The 24,242-nt window shown below is 50.7% G+C and overlaps 1 protein-coding gene across 2 annotated transcripts in view; it reads right to left on the bottom strand.

The window, feature by feature from the left end:
- BEND3 (BEN domain containing 3) overlaps positions 1 to 10,593 on the bottom strand; it is a 37,078-nt gene extending 26,485 nt beyond the window's left edge. Inside the window, exon 1 of one of the 2 annotated variants that reach the window (XM_077902899.1) lies at positions 10,499 to 10,593. The gene's annotated coding sequence lies outside the window, so the exon portion shown is untranslated. Of the gene's footprint in view, positions 1 to 9,361; positions 9,450 to 10,498 lie in introns of those variants that run through there. The other variant, XM_077902898.1, reaches the window with a different exon arrangement.
- Between the last annotated feature and the right edge of the window lie 13,649 nt (positions 10,594 to 24,242).

Genomic DNA, 24,242 nt, shown 5'->3' with positions numbered 1-24,242 from the left:
GAGAATCCTAAGCAGACTCTGCACTAAGCACGGAGCCCAACATGGGGCTCAATGCCACGACCCCGAGATCACGACCTGAGCGAAAACCATGACCCGGATGCCCAACCGACTGAGCCACCCAGGCGCCCCTCCATTTTACTTCCAGCACAGTAAATATTGACAGATATAACCCATATAAGCCAAGGCTCTTGGGGTCTTCAGTGATTTTTTTCAGCATATAAAGAGATGCTGGAACTGGAAGGTTTAGGATCCTGTTCCTTCTTTTTCCACTTAATGTATCATGGAAACTCCTCTATCACTGTTTTTTCTAGTTTGAACTAGAAACTTTGAACTAGTTTCTAGAAACTAGAAACTGCTTCCCCCCGGAAGCAGACTGGGTGACAAGGACCCAGAGTGAGTAGCTTCTCTGGGAGGGGACGGTGAGGGCCACGGTAGTGTGCTTCCGTGGGGAAGGAGCGCCCCGTGTACAGGTAGGGCTGAGGGCACTAGAGGGGCGGCCCCCTGTGCCCATTGGGGCCAGCTCCCGGGGTGCAGGTGCACTATGCCATTCTCTGGGACCCCTCTCCCCACTGCCCTGCACGCTCAGAGGAGAATCCATACTTTACACTGTGTAGAAGATGCCGCGTGGAAAGAACTTTACAGTAAACTAACTTCTCTAACAATCCTATGAGGTAGGGACTCCTGTTGGTCTCATTTTACACGTTTGGAAACTGAGGCACGCTTTTAGAGACAAAAAGGACCTTGGAGACCATCTCGTTTCCCACGTCTGGGATCCCAGGCTCAGGAAGGCTGGGAACATGCTCAAGCCTCCCTGCCCGGGGCTCTGGGGAGCACACCCCCCACTGTGTGCCAGCGGGGGCACTGTCCTCTGCAGGGGACGACGGACCACACAACTTCTTTACAGGGACTGATCGCAAGCAATCCAAGTAGAGACAGAGGGCCTGGATAAGGAAGACGGGACTCTGGGAACCTCTGTCAGAGGGGAGGATGGGTCAACACTGTAAGATAAAAGTAACAGGAAGGAAAGAGCACTCAGAACCCCAAGGTTCGGAGATATTACATTAGGGTTTCCATAACAACCATAACTCACTCAAATCTAGTAAACACGGGCCGCCTGCCACAGCTGCGCAGCCCACCGATGCTCACCGTTTTGCAACCTGGATACAAATAATTTCCAGCTCTGACATATACTTACCAGACTTTTCTCTTTTGCAGGGTGGGTAGAGGAGAGAAATAACATTAAAGCAAATTCTAGGGGGAGAAAGAATCTACTTTGAAAATAACTTTGTAAGGGACGCCTGGGTGGCTCCGCCGCCGTTGAGCATCTGCCTTTGGCCCAGGGCGTGACCCCAGGGTCCCGGGGTCGAGCCCCACCTCCGGCTCCCGCATGGAGCCTGCTTCTCCCTCTGCCTGTGTCTCTGCCTGTGTCTCTGTGTCTCTCATGAATAGGTGAATAAAATCTTTAAAAAAAAGAAAAAGAAAAAGAAAAGAAAAACTTTGTCAATGTTTAGCTGGGCAAATCTTGATCTTTCTCATCACCTTCTGCTTATAAGGGCCTATACCCAAATCCTTCTGTCACCTGCGGAGCCTCAGGCACTTGGAAGTTCTGATGTGCAGCGGCCACACTGAGGAAGGCAGAGGATCTCAGGCCAAGCGCAGGCAGGAATGAGTGTTAGCCTGAGGGTGGAAATCCTGGTGCAGAAGCCCTCCACAGCCATCAGCTGTTATTATTTACTGATAAACACAAAAGTTACAGAGAAAGTGGGAGAGACAACAAACTGAATGTGACCTGGAATGAGATTCCCCACAGATCACCATTGTTATTTCCATTATACAAAGTTAGGAAGTCAACTTCCACACATTTTCTCAACACACGAATTCGACACCTCAATTGACAGAAGAGCTGAGCATTAAATTATGTGTAAAGATTCAAAATCAATTGTTCATTACAGGGCCAACCCAGTCAATAATAACATACTTCAAAGTTCGCTGGGGATATGTCAACTGCGTAATTAAAAACTGCCATAAAGCAGCTGGAAGGAAATATGCCAAAATGTTAATCACCTCCAATTAGGAGATTATGGATGATTTTTTTTCGTAATATTTCCTTCTATTTTCCAAATGTTCTACAGTGGGCATCCAGTTCTTTGAAAATGAAAAAGAAACTTTCAAAAATGAAAAAATAAGAAGTATTACAATATGAAAACAGCACAGGCCCAGGCTATATTCTAACTTAGGCCTACAAACAACTAGATGCTAGTTATGTAAGATCAAATCATTTTAACTTTTAAACATTTAAAATGCTGATAATCTAAGAAACGAGAGAACAACTGACAAATCAGGAAAAACCTTTCATTTCATAACTGTCTCTGAATTATTGCCTCTGAAGGTAGAAAATGCTCCTCAGTGTAGGGAGGAGAGACTAGGAAAAAGTCTCAGCTCATAAGCCTGGGTGTGAATAAGAAGGTGAAGAGATCAGTTCTGAACCATAAGGAAATGTCATTTCCTAGCGGGTATATTATAGGCTCGGAGATTTGCCCGATACTTGAAGGGTTTTCAAAATAAGGCCAATTTTATGGGAAGAAAAAAAAAAAAAAAAAAACCCAACAAGACCAAAAAACCAGAGCACGGTCTTCTGAATCAGGGATGGAAGGCCAGGTCACTGGAGGGTTTGTGGCTGGCTGGGGAAACCAGTGGACTGGCCGGAAGCTTAGCAAGTTCACCAGGGCAGGGGCCTCCCTTTCGGGGTTTCTGTGCTCTGCATGACAACTGTTAAACGTGGCCCTTTCTTCAGCCTGTTCTCTGGTGTCCGAGAGATGTTAAGACCCGCCTCTGGGATCCTCCTCCCAACTCCTCAAAACTGGCCCCAACTGGGCAAGCAGAGGCCTGCTCTGAGGGGCCTGGCTGCAGGGACAAGCAGCGGGACGTAGAGGGGAGAGGGCAGGTCGGGAGGTCTGCAGAGCTGAGGAGCGGCTGAGCCAGAGAAGGGAAGGTGTGCTGAGGGCGCTGGTTCAGGTGGGTAATAAGGACCTGACTTGGGGAATCCTTGTTGAGAGCTGAACACAAGCCACAGCAGGGAGAGCGGGGGTGACCTGGGGTGGGGACTCCTTGCCAAAGCCCCACTGCCTTTACAGGGGCACGGTCTCCTCCCTGAGTGTCCCACAGGTGTGCAAAGGACAACGCGCTCCCGTGCTGCTCAGCCGGGGCTGGGAGTGGCCAGGGGTCCTCTCCAGCACGTTCCTCCCGGAGAATCTGCGCCCGTGGGAGCAGGGAGGCGCCAGGGCCTGCGGCCGGCCAGGGCTCGCACAGGACCAGCAGCGGCCCAGAAATGGGAAGTACTTGGGCTTCCTGAAACCTCGGGGTTCGGGGCGCAGCCAGCTGACTCAGGACTCCGGCCCTCTCCCTCGGAAACGGCCGCCGAACGCGGCGCTGGCCACCGGGCTGAGGTGTGGTCCGGAAGACCAGGCCCCTGCGGCCCCGATGGGATCCTCCGCACCTCCCAAGGCCCGTTTCCAGAGCAGGGAGGCCAACTCTCCCCGGCGGAAGGGCTGCTTGAGAACGTGAGGCCCAGAAGAGCCCTGGGCTGGGAGCCGGAGACCCCGCAGCCGGTGGCTCAACAGTGTCGCCTCACACAAAGGCTAACGCCGAGGAAATACGCTCGGATCCGTTCCGAGGTAACCTGCGGAAGACACACTCAGGACTTAAAAAGTTTATGGTCTAACAAAAACTCACCTCATCCCTTTCACAGCCGTCACAACTGATCTGACTTTGTGACACTCGTCATAGTGATTTTATTTATTTTTTAAGTGTATGTATCTTTTTTTTACGATTTTATTTATTTATTCCTGAGAGACACAGAGAGGCAGAGATAGGCAGAGGGAGAGGCAGGCTCCCTGTGGGAAGCCTGACGCGGGACTCGATCCCGGGACCCTGGGATCACACCCTGAGCCAAAGGCAGATGCTAAACCGCTGAGCCACCCAGGGAGCCCCCAAGTGTATGTATTTGAGAGAGAGAGAGAGTGAGAGGGAGCAGAGCAAGCGAGAACATGAGTGGGGGGTGGGGGCAGAGGGAGAGGGAGAAGCAGACTCCCCGCAGGGCAGGGAGCCCCAGGTGGGGGCTCGATCCCAGGATCCTGGGATCAATGACCTGAGCCAAAGGTCACTGACTGAGCCACCCAGGCGCCCCTGTCAAATCGACTTTAAAAATTAAGCACAGGAAAGGAGGACAACAGCTCACATTCTGCAGTGCTGGCTCCTCGGTCTGTTTTACATATTAACCCACGGAATCCTCACAAGAGCCCTCTGATTTTGCAGGTGGAGAAGCAGGGATAGCAGCGGAGAAGGCATTAGAGAAAGCAAAAAGAGGGAAGGGAGCAGGGTGGACTCAGGCTCCTCATTGGAGCCTTCCAGAAAGAGCTGGACCAAATGGGGCAGGGCCATCCCACACTCTGCCTCCTGCCTTCCCACTGAGCGCCGGTTTGCAGGCTGGGCTCTGATGCTGAGCAAGCCACCTGGCCAGATGGGCCCTTGGACCACCAGAGTAGGGACAAGTGCAGCTGATCCCGAAGAAAAGGGAATTCCCTACTGAACTCTAGGGTTAGAAAGATTCGGGTTAAAACCCTGGCTCCGCCTCTGTTCAGCTTATTAACACCCGGGACAAGTTGCTTACCAGGCCCTGGTTCTTCTGTAAAATGGAGCTCAACACACTACACTACCCCGAGAATTTTTGCAAAAACTACAAAGGAGAAAATGACTGGCACATTGCATTTAGTGAATGTTATCCGATATAAACCTTTAAAAAAAAAAAAGAAAAGATTTTCAGAGTCATCTTAACAGTGGATATATTTTAAAGCTGCAAAATTAATATGGCTCAAAGCTTTTAAAAGTTTAGTAACTTAAAATAAAAGTTTAGTAATTTTTCTTTTAAATAAAAGGCACAGCAAAACTAACTGGAAGGGGATGAAATCAAATAAAATACTCTCCCTAAGGACAGAAGGAATGTTCCCATGCCATCTGCTCTTGCGGGGCTCGGGTCTCTGCGTTTACAGGACCGGCTGGGAGTCCTGGGGCTCTCAGAACTCGGCCCTCTTGGCAGTGGCATCCTGCCCCTGGGACTTGCAGGACATGTTTGCAATTTGTTTTTATTTTTAGACACATCTGCAAATGCAGTCTGAAAAATACCAGTCCTCGCAAAAACCAGGGCAATTTTCCCCCGAGTGTTCTAGAGCTGTAATTGTTGCTGCCTTCCTTAGAGCACAACCACGTCTTCCAGCATGCCTGCCTGCGGTCCGGCCTGAGCGTGACTGCGCGTGACGCCCTCCTCGGCTAGGCCATGGCTAGGCCGTTACCGTTAGCACCTTCGTGGGGCCCAGGAGGGGTCCCTTCCTCAGACATCAACCTGTAAGAGGCGCCAGACTTACAACTTTAACCTGGGCACCCAGAAGCTGGGGCTCAAGGAGGAAAAGAGGGCCAGCACACCCCAGCAGTCACCCATGTGACTGACTGTACAGTGGTGACTAATTTTCCTAGGAGGTACAAGCTGAGTTTGCTCTGTACTTCCCACTTTTTCGAGTGCATGGTCTTGTGACCACATGAGCTAATTAGAGGTGGGGCAGAGTCTGGTGTAAATACCCCCCCAAGCCCAAGCCTCCGGCCTTCCATTCACCAGCTTCCATGCTCAAACCCACGGCCCCTGGCCGGCTCCACTGGAGGAGCAGGTGACTCTCCAGCTCCGGGGTGTGAGCTTGAGCCCCAGGTTGGGTGGAGACAGGACTCCTATAAATAAAAACTTAAAAATTTAACCAATAAGTAATTTATTCAAACTGAGCAATCAGTGCCCTTATAGATACTGATGCAACTGCATTTCACTGCCCACTGATACTGAAAATGAGAGGAGCGGGGCCACTGGTAGAGAACAAAAAACTAAGAGGGTTGACTTCAAAACCCGTGTTTCAAGCTGGATTGAAAAGGAGGTGTGGGCAGGTTACCAGGTGAGCTGCTGAGAAAAACTCAGCGCTAAAACAATCACTCGGGGGCGGCTGGGGGCTCAGTCAGTTAAGCGTCTGCCTTCGGCCCAGGTCATGATCCCAGGGTCCTGGGACCGAGCCCCATGTCAGGCTCCCTACTCGGCCAGGAGTCTGCTTCTCCCTCTCCCTCTCCCTGCCACTCCCCCTGCTTGTGCGCTCTCTCAGTCAAATAAATAAATAAAATCTTTTAATAAATTAGTAAGTAAAACAAAAGTAAAAGGTCCGATCACTTAGTGACTAACACGCCAGGCATGAACCACCACTCCAAGTAAAATAGCACCTCTCCTGTTTGACATATGGAAGGCCCGATGCCAGCACGGAGCACTCTTAGCATGGCATGTGGGGGTCATGTGTGGCAGCTAGTTCCAGAAACCACATGAGCTCTGAGCTGAAATAATGTTGCAAGAAATACTGGGGAAGGTGGGGGGGGGGGGGGGCGCAAGAACAACTGTCCAATCTGAACGGGGAAAGAAACAACAAGACCAAAGTGATGCTCACAAAGCACATAAAATAACCCATTTGGGGGGGGGGTGTTTTTACGTGACATTAAATCTTATTAAGGGGCACCTGGGTGGCTCAGTTGGTTAAGCATCTGCCTTTGGCTCAGGTCATGATCCCAGGGCCCCGGGATCGAGTCCCGCATTGCATCTGGCTCTCTGCTCAGCGAGGTGCCTACTTCTCCTTCTCCCTCTTCCTCTGTGCTCTCTCTCAAATCAATAAAATCTTTAAAAAAACAAAAACACTGGGGCACATGGGTGGCTCAGCTGGTTGGGCATCTTCCTTCAGCTTGGGTCATGATTCCAGGGTCCTGGAATCAAGTCCCCACATTGGGCTCCCTGCTCAGTGGGGAGTCTGCTTCTCCATCTGCCTCTCCCCCTGCTTGTGTTCTCTCTCCTTTTCAAATAAATAAATAAAATCCTAAATATATATATCTATATCATACAGTAAGATTTCCTCTCTGGGGGGAGGGGTGCACAGTTCTGTGAAAGATAACCACATATATACATCCCTGTAACCACCAGCAAGGGGAGGATACAAAGCCCCATCAACCAGAAGATCAATTCTACAAATAATTCCCCAAACTTCCTTTAGCCGGCAAGTAGCACAATGAATAATAAGGGGAGCAACTATAATTCACCACCTGTCATCACAATCAGGTGCCAGGAAAAAAAAAACGCTACACCCCAACCTCCCATACACTAAACACCAAGTTATTTTTGCTGGTTGGCTAGCAACCTTCTTGTGTTTCTCCATTATAAAATTCTGAGGTATTTAAAAGACACATCCCCAGATTTTTCATCGTGGTGTCAATTCAATTCATAAAAGCTTCTTGTTTCCTTCCTCATTGCTTCAGGGGCTTTTTTTTTTTTTCAGTCAGTTCTAAAAAGCGGCAGGTGGGACGTGATGCAGAGATTACATTTTCACCTAATCAAATCTGTCAGGGTTGATTCTAATTTTTCTCTTCGTAATTATTACACACTCTGCAATTCCTCCGCTCCTGCAAAGGATGCTTAGGAACCTGGAAGTGACCAAAAGGGGGACGGTATTGATAAACGGGGCAACGTGGTACACCCATCAACAGGTTATTGGGATGATCATCCTACTAGGTCCTAACTGGTCCCTCTTCTTTGCTGTAACTAAAGGGAAGGTCATAAAACTTTTGTTACATTACTTCATGGAGGGAATAGGTGTCTCCAGTAAAATAAGTAAGTACATATTAAAAAAAAAAAAAAAAACCCCACATTCAGTGGTGGGAGTTTTTACGTGACCGATATTAAATGCTCTGGTTTGATCCGTGAATCTCATTTCAAGGGCCACGCGGACCCCAGGGGACCCCCGGGCAGGGGTGGGCTGCACCGGCCCCGGCCTCCTTGTGGAACCCAAGAGGCTCTCCACTCCTTTGGCAAGTGTTTACTGAGCACCTACTGCACCATCAGGCACCGGGTTAGTGGCTGGGGATGCAACGCGGGGAGGACGCAGGAGTGTGCAGGCGCCTCTGCAGGGAGGGCGAGGGCCTGGCGGGGTCCTCTAGGGTGATATGAAACCGTGAGCTACGGACGGGTGATTAACCAAAACAGAACAAAAACCGAGGGGGTGGGGGTGCGGATAACAAAAGAACCTCCTCCTTTCCTCTCTCAGACACCCCAGCCGGCGGAGAGCTCACTCCCTGGCCTCAGTTTCCCGCAGCCACAGCTCCCCGGCGCGGCGGCCCGTCACAAGTCCCTTTGGGAAGTTGAACATTAGCAGCCGCGCCCCGTGCACCTCGCCCGGTAGCCGGTGCGGGATGGGGGGGGGGGGGACAGGGTCCCAGCCGGGCCACCTGGGCCGCCGCCCTCTCACCCCCGTACAAACACCTCGTTAAATAAAGCAGAGCCAAGGCCGCCCCGGGGGAGCTGCAGCCCAGCTCGCGGCCGGGCGAGGGCAAAGCCTGCGTGGGAACCCGCGTCTGCAGCGAGAGGGAAGGGGGCGGCGAGCAGCGGCGGGCGCCCGGGCTGCACCCCGCGGGGCCGGGAAGGCCTCGCGCCAGGCCGGGTGCGCACACCCAGGGCGCCGGGCCCGCCTCCAGCTCCCGGGCAGCGGGAAGCGCGAACCGCGCCGTGGACGGCCCGGGGGGGGGGGGGGGGGGGGGGGTGCTGCGCCCCCTGGCGGCGGGGCCCGTGCCCGCCCGCTCCCGGCCGCCGCCGCCGCCGGCCCAGCTCCATTTGCAGACTCGGGAGGCAGCGTCCCTGCGAACGGGGGCTCCTCCGGCCTCCGGCTCCCCGCTCGGCGGCGCCCTCCAGTCCCCGCCCCCTGCGCCCGCCCCGACACCCCCTCGCACACGCCGAGCCGCGAGCCCCGCCGCAGCCCCGCCGAGCCCAGCGCCGGCTCCGCCGAGCCTTCCGGCCGCCGCGGCCGCTCCATCGCGGCGCCGGGCGGGGGTGCGGGGCCCGCGCACGGCGCGAGTGGGGCGGCGGCGGCGGCGGCGGTGGCGGCGGTGGCGGCGGTGGCGGCGGTGGCGGCGCGGGCCGTTCCACTCCGCGTCCCCCCGCCCGCCGGCGCGCGCTGCCCGAACGCCATGGAGCCGCCGCGCTCCGCGCTCCGAGCGGGCACAAAGGGGCGCGCGGCACAATGGGCGCGGCGAGCCCGTGGGGCCCCGGCGGCCCGGCCCGGCCCGGCCCGCGGGGGGGTGGGGGCGCCGCTCCCGGCGGGCGCGCTCCGGGCGGCCCCCTGCGCGCCCCCTGCCCGGCCCTGCCCCGGCTCCCGCCGCCCCGGCCGCGGCCCCCGCTCCCGCCCCCGCCCCCGCCCCCGCCCCCGCCCCGGCACGGGCGCCGCAGCCCGGTCCGCGCCGCACTCACCTGGGGCGCGAGTTGTGTACTTCGCCGAGCGGCCCGCGCCGAGGCCGGGCGCCACGTGGGGGTGGGGGGGTGGGGGGCGCGGGCCGGGGGCGGGGGCGGGCGGCGCGGCCCGGGAGGCGCTGGGGGCGGCGGGAGGGCGCCGTGTATTTTCCCCTCTTTGTGTGTGTCCGTGCGCTGCGCTCTCGCGTGACGTGACGGGACTCCGTGTGTCATTTCCGCACAAGGACACAGGAGCCCCCGCTGCAGTGGAACCACAACCCCTCCGCCCCCACCCCGCCCGCCCCTCCCCTCCCCCTCAGCGGGGCACACGCGGGACCGGCGGCGGCGGGGGCTGGGGCGGGGGCGGGGGCTGGGGCTGGGGCTGGGGCGCGCCCCGGGGACCCGCCGGCCCCGCGCTCGTCGGGCGCCGCTGCACGTGGGCCCGCGCGGGGCGGGGGCGGGGGCGGGGCGGGGCGGGGGCCGCGGACCCACGGCGCGCCCCGGGGCAGCGCGGCCGGCAACGTGCCTGCGCGCCGCGTGGCCGCCCCCCGCGAGCCATGGCTCCCAGCGCGGTGGCCCAGCCCCGAGGAGTTGGACCTGAAAAGCCTCTTTTTCCACTTTTTTTTTTTTTTTTTTTTTTTTTTTTGCCCCTCCGCGGGACGGCGACTGTGCGAGGCGTCTCCTCCCCTCGCGCCCGCGTCCCTGCCCGGTGGGTGGCAGCCCGGCCGTGGCCCTCCCCTCCCCTCCCCTCCCCTCCGGGCGGGGGTTCCCGCGCCGCGATGCGCACAAAGACCTGGGGGCGCCGGGACCCCGCACCCCACCCCCTCCGGGGGGCCCCGGCCCGGCCCGCCTGCAGCCCGGCGGGGGCGCGGGAGACGCCGGCCCTGGCCACTGCCCCGGGCGGGGGGGCCGCCCCCCGGGGGGGGGGAGCCCGAGCCGAGCCGAGCCTCGCAGCCCGAAAGTTTCGGGGTGTTTGAGGCGGACGCGGCCGAGGCTCCGGAGCGCGCGCTCGCAGCCCCGAGCACGGAGCGGCCGCGGGGTGTCCGCGGTCACGAGCCCCCCGCGCGCTGGGCGGGGGCCGAGCCCAGCCTCCCCTCCCCTCCCCTCCCCTCCTGCTCCGGGCGCCGTGGGTTGCAAGTTGGCCGACCCGAAACCTACCCCTCGGGCATTCTCTGAAGTCCCGGGGACTTGCAAGGGGTGTGGCGTGTGAAGGTCAGGGAAGCCCGATCCAGCAGTTGAAACCACGTTTACGTGTTAGGCAAACAATGAGGATGTAGGTGTTGTGTGCGTGTGCGTGTGCGTGTGTGTGTTTTCCTAACTCTTTTAATTTGCCGGTCGGAGTAAAAAATATAAAAAGAAAAATGCAAATGGTCCCATCTGCTGCTCACAGCTGACTGGCTGCAAGGGAGGACCATGTGGCCCAGCCCCGCGCGGCCACCGAAGGTAGTAGAATGGATTTTAAAAGAAGGCAGATGCCGGCTCCGTGCAGCCCGGTGGCGGGGACGCTCTGAATGCCGCAGACTTCGGGATTACCGACTCCTCCTCCCGGCCACTCCCGTTGGGGATTCGGTCATTATGCAAGTTTCCTCCCTTCGGGGCTGAAATCAAAAGACACGCGGTTATCTGAGACCTTGGAGGAACTCCGTGGAACCTTCTGGAGCTGCATTTGGATAGCCCCATTCGGAGAGGAGTCAGGACTAATTGCTATGCAAAATTAGCAAGCCTCCGGGAGTAACCGAGCTCTGCATCCAGGGGGTGCTTTTATAAAAGAATCTATACGTGCTCAGTGTCATTCAAAACAGGATGATGAAAAGAATGGGGCCGAGATAGCAGCCCTTCAAATTCAAAAGACTTGAGACGCCCTATCTACATTTTAAAATAGGGCGGGGGGAGGAAGGGAGGAGGACCGCTCGGGGGTGAATGGTTAATTTATACATTCCCAGAGGACGGAATGGAGGCGCTTCGATTTCTGCCGGGAACTTGACTTTTTTGCACTCGCACATTAAATAACACGTATGATCCACTGCCTCGCTTGACTCGCTTAACAGATACAGCAGTTGTAGTCTCACCTTCAATGTAATGTGACAGTTATAATTAGAATTTAAAGAGTATAAATTGCATTTCATTAGTTCAGTTTTCTAGGATTTCCCAGTAGAAGAGTTAGGAAGACTTAAGAGCAGCGTTTAAGCTCACTTTGCATTTTTAAACCGCTCTGCTGCAATGGTTTAAAAATGTAAAATGACCTTGTTACATTTTTACAAAGGGGATTAGATGAGATGGGTGTTGTGAAGAGCTGTGTCTTTGGCCAGCCCTTCCCGGTAACAAGTGAGGTGTTTAAAGATAAATAATAAAACAGTAGAAATAAAATAAGAGAAACCAACAGTTGTTTTGTGCATATCTGAAACCAAGGATTTTTTTTTTTCAAATGCAGTAATTGTCTTAATAAATAGCATCCATGACGAGCAGAGGGCTTACCTTATGGCTGACATTTTAAAGCATCTCTCTTAGGAAAGGACAAAGTGACCTTGAGTGTTATTGTAAATTACATATCTTAATTTGCATAACTCGGCCGCTCTACTTAACAAAGTAAACTGTTCCTTCCAAAAGAGTTATTAACTGAAATGGATATCATTGCCATCTAGGAAGGGAAATCGCCCGCCTTCAAAGGGTTTTGTAGGTTTTTTGTCCTGTTGTGTGGGAAAATCGTACATGAAGGTGAAAACAGCACCTGCACTGGAATAGTTGTATCACACTTATTTTGGAGGCTTTAAAAAATAATAGGTCTAAAAAAAATAATAGGTCTGAAAGTGCGAGCAGATGAAAGTGATGCCTTCTGAAAAAATAAGAATGAACATGGAGTAAGATGGGGAGAAGAATGAGGCATGAAAAACCATTCTTGCTCAACATGACCCTAAGAAGTCAGTAGGGGTGACGGTTCCTGGTTGGTGGGGATGTGTATAAAGACCTGAAAAAAAAAAAAAAAAAGAAACCCTGAATTTTAGATATCTGCCTGATTGGAAATTTCTTAATTATAAATGCATTTTTCAAGTTTTCAAATTAGAGGTGCTGCAGTTGATCTAATGAGCTCGTTTCCAATTTCACCTGAGTCAAATGCAGCAGGGGGGAATCGGCTACTTGGCCATAGAAGGATTCACATAAAACAGTGTAACAACTCAAAAGGAAAATTATTGCACAGCATTTAATGAAGAATGGGATATATATAATGTAAATATATATATTTGAGAGTGGCAGACAGATAGGCATTAGGTTTCAGATATCTTTTAACTGCTATTCTAAAGGTTTCTGTCATCGCTAAAATATATTTATAGTTGCCAAGACAATATTTAGTAGGGCTTTCTTTTTTCTTCCTCGGTAGTTAAGTCTTAAAACAACGCAACAGATTTCACTGTTACTTGTGAGACATTTCCACTTTATTTCTTGCCTGCTGGATGTATAATTTTGCCAACTCTTCCACTTCAAACACAAGTAGCTGACAGATCCAGATTCCATGAATACTGACAACAGAAAAGTAAGAAGGATAAAAAGTGGGACCACGTATTAACTTTTATTAAATAGAATTTATGGAAAGACACACCTTGAAAAATAACTTGCAAAACTGGCTTTTGTTCAGGGAAATTAGGCTCTGGGAGTTCAGCTTAACCCCTAGTGTGCTGGGGAAGAGGGAAAACTACCCTCCGTGGAATCCAGGGCTGGTAAACGACCCCAATATGGGGGGGAAGGGGGGAGCTTAAGTTTTGAATGAAAAAGCTGCAGAGAATTCGTGCTGGGCAGTTCTTCTTCTGTGTTGAAGGACTGTTTAATAATTCATAGCAGGTTTGAGATTTTAAGCACCCAACATAGCCATTAAGATCTGATTTTAGTTGAATTTCTGGCTTGCACAGTAGGATTCTGCAAAAAGAAATGTTAGGAAGAGCGAAAATTGCTGTAATCCCACTCTCGATTTCAAGCCCTTGAGAAAACAAATGCCAATCTGAACTATAGCTCATTCTCAACCCAGAGCGCTGGCTGGAGGCGGTGCAGCCACCAGGGCCCGCACACCCAGAGGGGCGCCCAAGGGCCTGCAGTCAGGAGTCCCCGCGACGACCACACAGCTGCGACAGGCAGGAAGCAGGGAGCAAGAGGAGGCTGCTTTCCCAGCCAATCAGAGTCCATCAAAAAAAAGAAGAAAAAGGAGACAAAACTATTCTAGAAACTATTCTAGTGCCAATTTTCAAGAAATTATTTCATGCTGTGGGTCAAGACTCCTTAAATGAAATGGTGTATATACATAGATACGCACACATATTTGGTCTTATTTGACCTAAAATGTTTTCTGTACAATGAAACACCTCATAGAAATGAACCCGAAATCCAGTGAGTCTACTTCTAGGAATCCAACCTGGAGAAATACCCAACCAAAGCTACATCTACAAGGATGTTCATTGCAGGATCATACTCAGCACAAAAAAAAAAAAAAGAGAGAGAATTTGAAAAATTGTTACATAAATGACATGCTATGACATACTGTGTAGGCTTTAGAAAGAAAAGCACTCCTTTTTTATGGATACGGAAGCGTAGTCTACGCCGTATTATTGAAAAAAAGGAAAATTGGAGATCTGTTTGAAAGAGGGCTTGGGCGGCCTCCATTTTGACCTCAAACTTTCCAGAGGGTTCTTTTTTCTAGTTTGTCTCTTAGCTCAGGGGGAAGACCCTGAGGGCAGAGCATCCCTTGCTGGGAACCAGAACTACGCCCTGAAGCCATAAGGACCGCCCAGAGCCTACAGAGAATTGACTCCAGGACAAGGATCCATTTGACCTTCACTGCCTGCCTGCAGGTGCCCGCCCACCTCTGCCCCACATTTCCCATATATAAACCTTATATAAGGAGTTCTGGCCCTTTGGAGACAGTCTTGGAGAGGCTAGTCCACTTTCTTCCTGCTTTTCGCCTCACTGAAATAAATTCCTTTCTTGTTCAGGGCCCCTGGCTGGCCCAGTGGGAAGACCATGCAACTCTTGTGCTGGGTCATGAGTTTGGACTCCATGTTGGGTGTAGAGATTGCTAAAATAAATAAATAAATAAATAAATAAATAAATAAATAAATAAATAAATAAATAAATAATCTTTTCTTGTTCCACCACCACTTGTTTCTCTGCCTTTGGGTTTTGTCAGTGGCGACTGGCTCAGCCTGGCCTGTTTGGGACCCTGGAGCCAGTGCTCTCACATCCCGGTGTGCCAGGCTACATATGTATTATATATTTAAAAAAAAAATATATATATATAATATATATTTCAGTGTAATTGAAAAGATCTGGAAGACATGGGGGGCCCCGGTTTCCCCTGAGGTGCAGGATGGTAGGGAGAAAAGAGGGATGTTTGCTTGTTCGAATTATACCTTTGTGTAATGTTGGATTTTGGATTTTATTCCCCCCCCCCCGCCCCCCCTGCATCCATTGCTTTTACAGCCCTTTACCGCCTCCCGCAGATTAAAGCCTGAGTCGTCACCGTGGCCTACAGGGCAAAAGTCACCCTGGAGTAGCTAAAAGTCATGCAGAGCTGGTGTGAGAGTCTGGATTTACTCCTGTCACCGGGGTCCCCTTTATCTACATGTTCTTATGACTTAGAGAAGAAAAAGAGAGAGATCTTAATAATAATGCTCCAATAAATAGGGCATTTGACTACAGAATCCATGGCTCCCTTTCCCCAAGCTTCTGAATTCTCAGTCCAGTATTTTTTTTTTTTTTTTTTTTTAAGATTTTATTTAGGGGCACCTGGGTGGCTCAGTGGTGGAGTGTCTGCCTTTGGCTCAGGGCATGATCTCGGGGCCCTGGGATCAAGTCCCGCATCTAGTTCCCTGCATGGAGCCTGCTTCTCCCTCTGCCTGTGTCTCTGCCGCTCTGTGTCTCTCATGAATACATAAGTAAATTTTTTTTTAATATTTTATTTATTTATTAGAGAGAGAGAGAGAACGAGTTGGGGGAGGAGAGAGGGAGAGGGGGAAGCCGACTCCCATTGAGCAGGGAGCCCAACAGGAGACCCAGGGCTGGATCCCAGGACCCTGGAATCATGACCTGAGCCGAAGGCAGATATTTAACTGAGCCACCCAGGCGCCCTCAACCCAGTATTTTAGAGAAGTAACTGTGAATATATCTAAGGATTTCCCTAGAATCATGGCACATTAAGGTCTGAGAAATAATAAATGCCAACTTCTTGATTATACCAATAAGGAAGCTGAGGCAAAAAAGGAGAGGTGGCTTGCCCAAGGCACGTTGGTTTCTGGAACCATGTTTTTGGGTTCCTCTTTCTGACTTCTACCAAAGGCCAAACAGATTAAAAAAAAAAAAAAATCAGAGGCCACAAAAAAGTGAAATATCCAAGGTTTATGCTTCACGGAGTATATTTATTCAGAACAGCAGCCCCTGCCTCCAGCCTCATCCTTCCATTAGCAACTTGGATCTCTTCCTCGAGGGGCCTCGCCAATCCCAGGTGCAGGCAAGAGGCCCCTGCTCTCTCCTTCCACGGTGCCTTTTCTTGCCCTGTCATAGCAGCTGACTCTGATCTCCCCCCCAAATCCATGTGTTGAAGTCCTAACCCCCAATATATCTCAGAAAGTAACTGGATTCCGAGAGAAACTCAGAGAAGTAGCTAATGTTAGACGAGATCACATGGGTGTGCCCGGGTCCAGGGACTGGTCTCAAAAGCAGAGGGAGAGTCACCAGCCATGCACACGGAGAAAAGGCCATGAGGGGACAGGAAGGGAAGGTGGCAATCTGTTAGCCAGAGAGGGGCCTCAGGAGAAACCCAACCCTGCTGGTACCCTGATCTTGGACTTCCGGCATCCAGGATTATGAGAAACAAAGGTCTGTGGTTAGGGCCTCTGGGTCTGTGATGGTTTGTTAGGTAGGGCAGCCTGAGCTAAAAGGGACACCTGCGCACAGAGAGCTGTAAGTGCCTTTCTGTGAATCCTGGAGGGCAAGGAGGGCAAGACCATGTCCCAACACCCCATCTCCCGGCATCTGGCTCTGTGCCTGGGCCAGTCGATTCTCAACACAAGGATCTGGTAAAAGGATAAATGAATTGCTGTTAGAGACCATGTTCCATTCTTCATCCTTTCTTTTTCCTTTTTTTTTTTTTTTTTTTTTAAAGATTTGATTTATTTATTTGAGAGAGAGAGAACCACGAGCAGGGGCAGGGGCAGAGGGAAAGGGAAGAGCAGACTCCCTGCTGGGCAGGGAGCCCGGATGATGTGAGGCTCCATCCCACAAGTCCAGGATCGTGACCTGAGCTGAAGACAGATGCTTAACTGTGCCACTAAGTCATTCCTTTTTTTTTTTTTTTGCCCACCACATCCTTTTTTTTAATAGATGAAGAAACAAAGGGTCAAGCATTAGGAACAGGATGAGTCCTACAGGGTCTATATGAATGGTGCCTCCTGGAAATGTTGCTGTACCTTCTATGGTGTTCTAAGGGAAGCAGCTGATTCACAGTAGGATCTCCACCCCAGGTCTGAACCCAGCCCCAAGCCCCAACCCAGAGCTCCGTGAGGCTCACGGTCATACAGTTCTTCCCATTGTTGCCTCGGTCTGCTCAGGCCGCCACAGCAAAATACCACGCACTAGGGGCCCTCGATGACACAAGTATATTTTCACCCATTTCTAGAGGCCGGAAGCCTGCGATCGGAGTGCCAGCCTGGCTGGGCTCTGGGGACAGCTGTCTTCCCGGTTTGCAGACGGCTAGCTACCTTCCCGCTGTGTCCTCACCCGGTGGACAGGCAAAGAGCAAACTCCCTGGGTAGTTGTTCTTAGAAGCGCAGGGGTCCTCTCACGAGGGCCCCACCCTTAGGACCTCATCTCAGCCTCATCACCTCCCAAAGGCCCCATCCTCAAACAGCATTACACCGGGGGTTAGGGCTCCAGCATAGGACGGAGGGACACAGTTAGTTCATAGCAATAGCGCTTGCACATTTAGTCACCCAGTGGGCCTTTGATCACGGATCTGAGAGGAGTGGAACAGGTATATCACCTCCTCCCAACTCTTCCCGGTTTTTTTGTTTGTTTTTTGAAGATTTCACCTATTTATTCAGGAGAGACAGAAAGAAGCAGAGACATAGGCAGAGGGAGAAGCAGGCTCCCTGAAGGACCCGATCCCAGGATCCCGGAATCCTGACCTGGACCAAAGGCAGACGCTTAACCACTGAGCCACCCAGGTGCCCCAATTCTTCCTATCTTTTTTTTTTTTTTTTTTAATTCATGAGAGACACAGAGAGAGAGAGAGAGAGAGAGAGGCAGAGACACAGGCAGAGGGAGAAGCAGGCTCCATGCAGGGAGCCTGATGTGGGACTCGATCCCGGACTCCAGGATCACGCCCTGGGCTGAAGGTGGCACTAAACCGCTGGGTCACCCGGGCTGCCCAATTCTTCCCATCTTTAAACAGATTTTTTAAAAAAACGTCCAGAGAGATTACATGGTTTGTAACTCATTCTTTCATGTAACAAATAATTATTGCAGACCTAGTGTGCACCAGGCTCTAGGTGCATGGGTGGCAACTGGCACAACCTGCTTTACATCCTAAGTGCTAATTCTTCTGCTGTTTTCCAATTAAGACTAGTCATCTCTCAGTTGAATGACACAAACCAAAAATAGTGCTGAGTAGCTTAGAATTTAATCTTTTCCTTTCAGAAAATTCCATTCCACTCTAAGACACATAGGAGTGCTAGGGCACCCCCTTCCTGCTCAGGCTGGGCATTTCTACCTCCTCTGCTGGTGCTTTTTTTTTTTTTTTTTTTAAGATCTTATTTATTCATTAGAGACACAGAGACACAGGCAGAGAGAGAAGCAGGCTCCACGCAGGGAACCCGACGTGGGACTTGATCCTGGGACTCCTTGATCACAACCTTGGCCAAAGGCAGGCGCTAAACCACTGAGCCACCCAAGGATCCCCCTGCTGGTGCTTTTGAGGCTTCTATAGTCCCTGGCAGTGCCTGTTCTTCCTTCAAAGCTTCCTCTGTTGTGTTTTCACCACCCTCTTCCCTGCCAGAGGTAGTAGCACCCAGGTCTATGCTCCCACCTAGGCCTCATTTGCAGACAGCCCTTATCTCAGCCTAACTGGTCGGACTTGGTTGTACTGTTATTCACGCCTTCCATGCCACACTTGTACTGGACTCCACGCTGCTTCAGAATGTGTGTCACACCTTCCGTGGCCTTCCACAGTAGCTATCGCAGGTGGCTCTTCCCGGCTGTGACCCTGACACAGGCACTGGATATTCCGGCCGACTGGACTGGGGGCGAAGGCTCGAAATGTGAGTTCAAGGCTGCATGGGGATGATGACGCCAGGCCTTCCTGAGGGCCCCAGACCTGCTCAAGAAGAGGACTCTGAAGTGCATGATGACAAAGCCACACAACCGAATCTTCTCTTTTAAAAAAAGTATACAAAAAATAAAAAAATAAAAAAAAAATAAAAAAAGTATACAGAGGGGGCGCGTGGGTGGTTCAGTGGTTGAGCATTTGCCTTCGGCCCAGGGTGTGATCCCAGGGGCCCAGGATCAAGTCCCACATCGGGCTCCCTGCGTGGAGCCTGCTTCTCCCTCTGCCTGTGTCTCTGCCCCTCTCTCTCTTTGTGTGTCTTTCATGAATAAATAAAGTCTTTAATAAATAAATAAATGTTTTAAATCTTCCCTTTTATTTCTAAATATTTATTTATTTATATAAATTTACACATATTAAATATATATATACACACACACACACACACACATTATATATATAAACTATACAGAGGTGCCTGGGTGGCTCAGTTGAGCATCAGACTCTTGGTTTAGGTTCAGGTCATGATCTCAGGGTCACTGGGATCGAGCCCAGCGTCAGGCTCTGGGGTCACCAGGAGTCTGCAGGAGATTCTCTCCCTCTTCTTCTCTCCCTGCTCATGCACACCCACTCTCTCTCAAAAAAAAAAAAAAAAATTTTTTTTAAATTATAATAAAAAAATGAAAAATATACAGGTTGGATGGTGTTTTTCTTTCCTAGGGTAGGGCCGCCATAACAAAGTACCACAAACTGGGTGGCTTAGAACGTCAGAAATTCAATACCTCACAACTTGGGAGTCAAGAAGGCCAAGATCAAGGTGTTGGCCAGGTTGGGTCTTTCTGAGAGCTGGGAATGAGCTTCCAGAATGAGGTTCCAGACCTCTCTCTTAGTTTCTGGTAGCTTCGGGTGTTCCTCGGCTTGTAGATGAAATTCTCCCTATGTCTTCACATCGTCTTCCCTCTGTACGTGCCTTCTCTGTGCCCAAATTTCTCCTTTTTATATTATTTTTTGAAAGATTCATTTATGTGAGAGAGGGACAGCGGGTGTGCGCATGCATGAGTGAGGGAGGGGGAGGGGCAGGGAGAGAGCTCCTCATGCAGACTCTTGCTGAGCGCAGAGCCCAGCGTGGGGCTACATCCAGTGACCCAGGAGCTCATGACCTGAGCTGAACCAAGACTTGACACTCAACCGACTGAGCCACCTCGGTGCCCCCAAATTTCTTTTTATAAGGCCAGTCATATTGGATTGGAGTCATCCTAATGGCCTCACCTCAACTTGGTCATCTGCAAAGACGCTTTCCACATAACATCACATTCCCAGGACTTCAGTGCCTTTTGGGGGATACACTTCCGCTCATCAAAGATGGGGAAAAGGGCAGCCCGGGTGGCTCAGTGGTTTAGCGCTGCCTGCAGCCCAGGGCGTGATCCTGGATCCGTGGCCGTGGCTCAGGGGCATCTCCTCGGCCGGGCCTGCCCCCAGCCACCTTCTGGAAAGCTCCCCCAGCCCCGCTCCTGCCCGCCGCCCCTGCCCCGGAGCCTTGTGCTTCCGCCCCAGATATTTTGCCCATGGCTCATATCATCCCCTTGCGGGGGCTCCTGCCTTGGGGAACAAAAGCTTGGGGGCGATTTCAGCTTTCTGTTCCATCTCCCGCCTGCCCCAAGACGACAAACCCAGATGGGAACTTCTGCTGGGAGGCGGGGAAGAGAAAGGGGGGAGACAATAGGAGAATAAAAACAGAGATTAATCTCTCAAAAATACGGTCTTGCTCAACATTCTGATTTGAGGTTATCGATAAAGCGGTTTCAGAATTTCTGTGGCTTCTAAGGAAGCGCTAGGAAGGGTCTCCTAGGAAGGAAATCCCAATTCAGCCAATTAGATTCCATTTTTTCACAGTAAAATATCAGTATCAAACAGTGTCTTATTTTATTTTTTTAAAGATCAATATATAAATGACCACATTTCTTTCTTTTTTTAAGATTTATTTATTTATTTATTTATTTATTTATTTATTTATTTATTCATTCATTCATTCATTCATTCATTCATGAGAGACACAGAGACAGAGAGAGAGGCAGAGACACAGGCAGAGGGAGAAGCAGGTCCCACACAGGGGGCCTAACGTGGGACTCGATCCCGGGTCTCCAGGATCACGCCCTGGGCCGAAGGCAGACGCTCAACTGCTGAGCCACCCAGGCGTCCCCAGTGTCTTCTTTATAATACTATAATTAATATCTACTAGTATAGTACCTTGTTTTCCTGATTCTGCCATTGGCAATTTCTGAACTCAATAATACTTTTTTTTTTTTTAAAGATTTTATTTATTTATCCATGAGAGACACACACAGAGCGAGAGGCAGAGACACAGGCAGAGGGAGAAGCAGGCTCCATGCAGGGAGCCCGATGTGGGACTCGATCCCGGGTCTCCAGGATCAGGCCCTGGGCCGAAAGCGGTGCTAAACTGCTGAGCCCCCTGGGCTGCCCAATAATAAGTTTTTTGGAAAAAAAAAAAGAAAAAAGAAAAAGTTGTATCTTGAAGGTTTAGCCATTGAATTAATGTAAACACCCAAGACTGTTATTACCGAGCTGTCATTGGTTTAAAGGACTAACGTTATTACTGAGCCATTACTGGCTTAAAAGACTAAAGCAATGCAACCCTTGTTCTCTGGGAAGATGATAAATTTGGGGGCAGAAAGTTCAGACTCAAATCACCTTTGTTTCATCATTTTCTTGGGTGGTAGGAGAGAGATGCTGGTCTCACTGTGATACTGATTTGAGTGGGCAGGAGTGGGGCAGGAATATTAGAAATACGCCAGATGAAAATCCTTCACATAAACGAACTTATTACCCTCCTGACCTATATAATCAGCATGGAGCAAAGAGGAATCATTGCCCTCTGGAACTCGCATGTGTGAATTTGAGGGGAAAGGGACCAGAGGAATCCGATAATCTACATTCCCTGCTTCCCTCTGAACATCTCACAGTAGAAATCAGAGAGGCGTGAGGTTACTTTTCTTTAATAAAATTAAAAACAGGTTTTTTCTTTTTTTTTTTTTAAAGAAGGAAAGTATTAGCACCAGTAGAAATGTAGAAATAAGTGGCATATGCATGGTGGCAGGGAAACTCATAACAAGTTTTGGGACAGATAGGGCACTTATGTTGTGATTCTCTAAGACTCAAACATTTGGTGTTTCCTGAATCCTCTTTCTGGAGATACTGAAGTTTTCAAACGATATCTATCACAAAATATGTTGCATCCAAGTTGATACCCAATGGTTTAATAACATTTAAAATGTTAAGAAATTAAGACACACCAGAGGTACAGCTCATGTGGCCATGCAAAATCTTTGTATGATGCTTGTTGCAACCCCAGCTTTGAGCAAGTAAACTTTGTACTTGTGGCAACTGCCATTTATTCGGCCTTGACATTAGGTAAGTAAATTATTTCAGTGCCAAAGGGATCTCTCGTCTAGGCTGGAGTAAGTGAATGTGTTTTCCCAATGGCTACGTTCCCAGAGAATTTTTGCAGGGACAGAATTTGGCTGATATCGATCGTGGAGAGAGGTAGGGGAGGCCATTTAGTACCTAAATTGGGGTTGCGCACCCATGCAGTTGGCAGGAGGTGAGAACTCTTTGGAAGGTGGCCCGACTGGTTTCAATGTGACAAAAGCATTCAAAATTCGACAGATGTTTATTGAACACCTACACCTGCAAAGCTTTGAGTCCTCTGGGGAATTAAAAAATGGTTAAGTCAAGCCCCTGCCCTCACAGAGATTTCAGTCTACCCAACGAATCGACGGGGGGACCCTGAGAACTATAATACAGAGTGGCCCAGAGGGAGACTCCAGGGACGGATGGGTGAGGAGGAGCGGGCCCAGGAAGGTTCCCTGAAGGACAGGCTGGCCAGAGAGGCTGCAGGACGTTGGAGGGTGATTGTGACCCAGGCGGGCCCAAGAGAGAGAAGCGTGGGCAGCAGCGCAGCAGGGCACGGCAGGCCGGATTTGGGAAACTAGAAATAGCCTTTTTGAGCAAAACACAGAGAGCTGGGAAGTTCGAGTCCAGGCAGAGGTAACCGGGGAGGCCTGAACCACAGGTAGCGCGGGCAGGTGGAACCACCAGGCCTGCGCTGGTGCACGCCACCAACCTTCGGGAGCCCCACGCCCAGCTCGGTGCCGGACAGTTTCATCGATGACACACGTGAGCCCTGGCAGCCACAGGCCAAGAAGAGCCTGATCTCCAGCAGTTAGCTCGGCTGCTCTGGGCGGTGTCCGGCTCTGACTCGGGGCTAGTGACCCAGCCGAAGGATGCCAGGAAGAGTGCCGGGGACACAAACAGAAACAACCGGTAAGGGACCACCACCCCTTTACCGTCTTGCACCTCCGCGCAGATTTTTTTTTTAATCAATTTTTAAAAATATTTTATTTATTTATTCATGAGAGACACACACACAGAGAGGCAGAGACACAGGCAGAGAGAGAAGCAGGCTCCATGCAGGGAGCCCAGTGAGGGACTCGATCCCAGGACCCCGGGATCATGCCCTGAACCAAGGGCAGACGCTCAACCACTCAGCCACCCAGGCGTACCCTCCACGGAGATTCTGAGAAGCCAGTTTGTGTTTTCAGGGGGCACATCTATAATACTGGAACAGGGCCACATATTTCTATAAGGAAAGGCTGCCCACCCCCGTCCCAACCTGAGAAATTTAACAAAGACATAACCAAAGTAAGTTCTGAACCTGTTGGGTAACTAAGAGATCATCGACAAAAGGAAACCATAAATTTAAATTTTCATGGCATACGTATAATGGGGTTAATATTCTCCAGATGAAAATTTCTCCCTTTGCAGGTCTTCCTTTTTTTTTTTTTTCCCTGCTTGAATTTCAATTAGTCTCAACCTAATAAAGGCTTTTTATAGCCAACCAGAAACACTTGCGGTAATCAAAGGCTTTAAAGAACATAGTGCTACTATGCTGTAAGCATTCAGGGGATCCTTCATAAGCACAGTAAAACCCCGTGATAATGCACTCAGCAAAAGCAAGCATAATTTTAGATATAACACAGAATTGGCAACTGGCTCCTATTCTGGGCTGAGCGAGTGCCCGTTTGAGAAGAGGACAGGGATAAGAGTCAGGGGTGGGGGTTAAAGTTCTATGGGGGGGTGGGGGGGATATAGGGGTCTTGGAGTGGACGCCAAGGTCATGAAGGTGAAGGAAAGGCATGCAGATTTGTTTCAGAAAAAGAGGGGAAGAGTGAGTCTCTGGTCCCTGGTATTATCCAAGGTAAATCTCTGAATCTGGTCAACTACCTGGGACCTTTCTGGAATCCTTGATGCTATCCTGCTGCCTCTGGACTCAGAATTGTCCCCAACTATGTTTAAATTGGAGCCAACCACCACCACCAGGTGGCACCAAATCACAGCTTTGTCCGGATGAATTTAGCTATGGCAGCTGGACTCCCAGAATTCCTCACCAGCTAGCTCCACACTGCTCATTTTGTTGTAAACCTCACAAAACACTGTGACCTTACTTTCACATTTTTGAATTCTTTGGCTCTCACTTATCCAATTACAGTAGGGTTTTACTGAATTAATTCATGATAACCAATA

The sequence above is a fragment of the Canis aureus genome, chromosome 7 (genome assembly GCF_053574225.1).
Source record: "Canis aureus isolate CA01 chromosome 7, VMU_Caureus_v.1.0, whole genome shotgun sequence".
Taxonomy (NCBI): Eukaryota; Metazoa; Chordata; class Mammalia; order Carnivora; family Canidae; genus Canis; species Canis aureus.
Note: the sequence above shows the minus strand (reverse complement) of the source record. Positions and strands in the feature narration are given on the sequence as shown.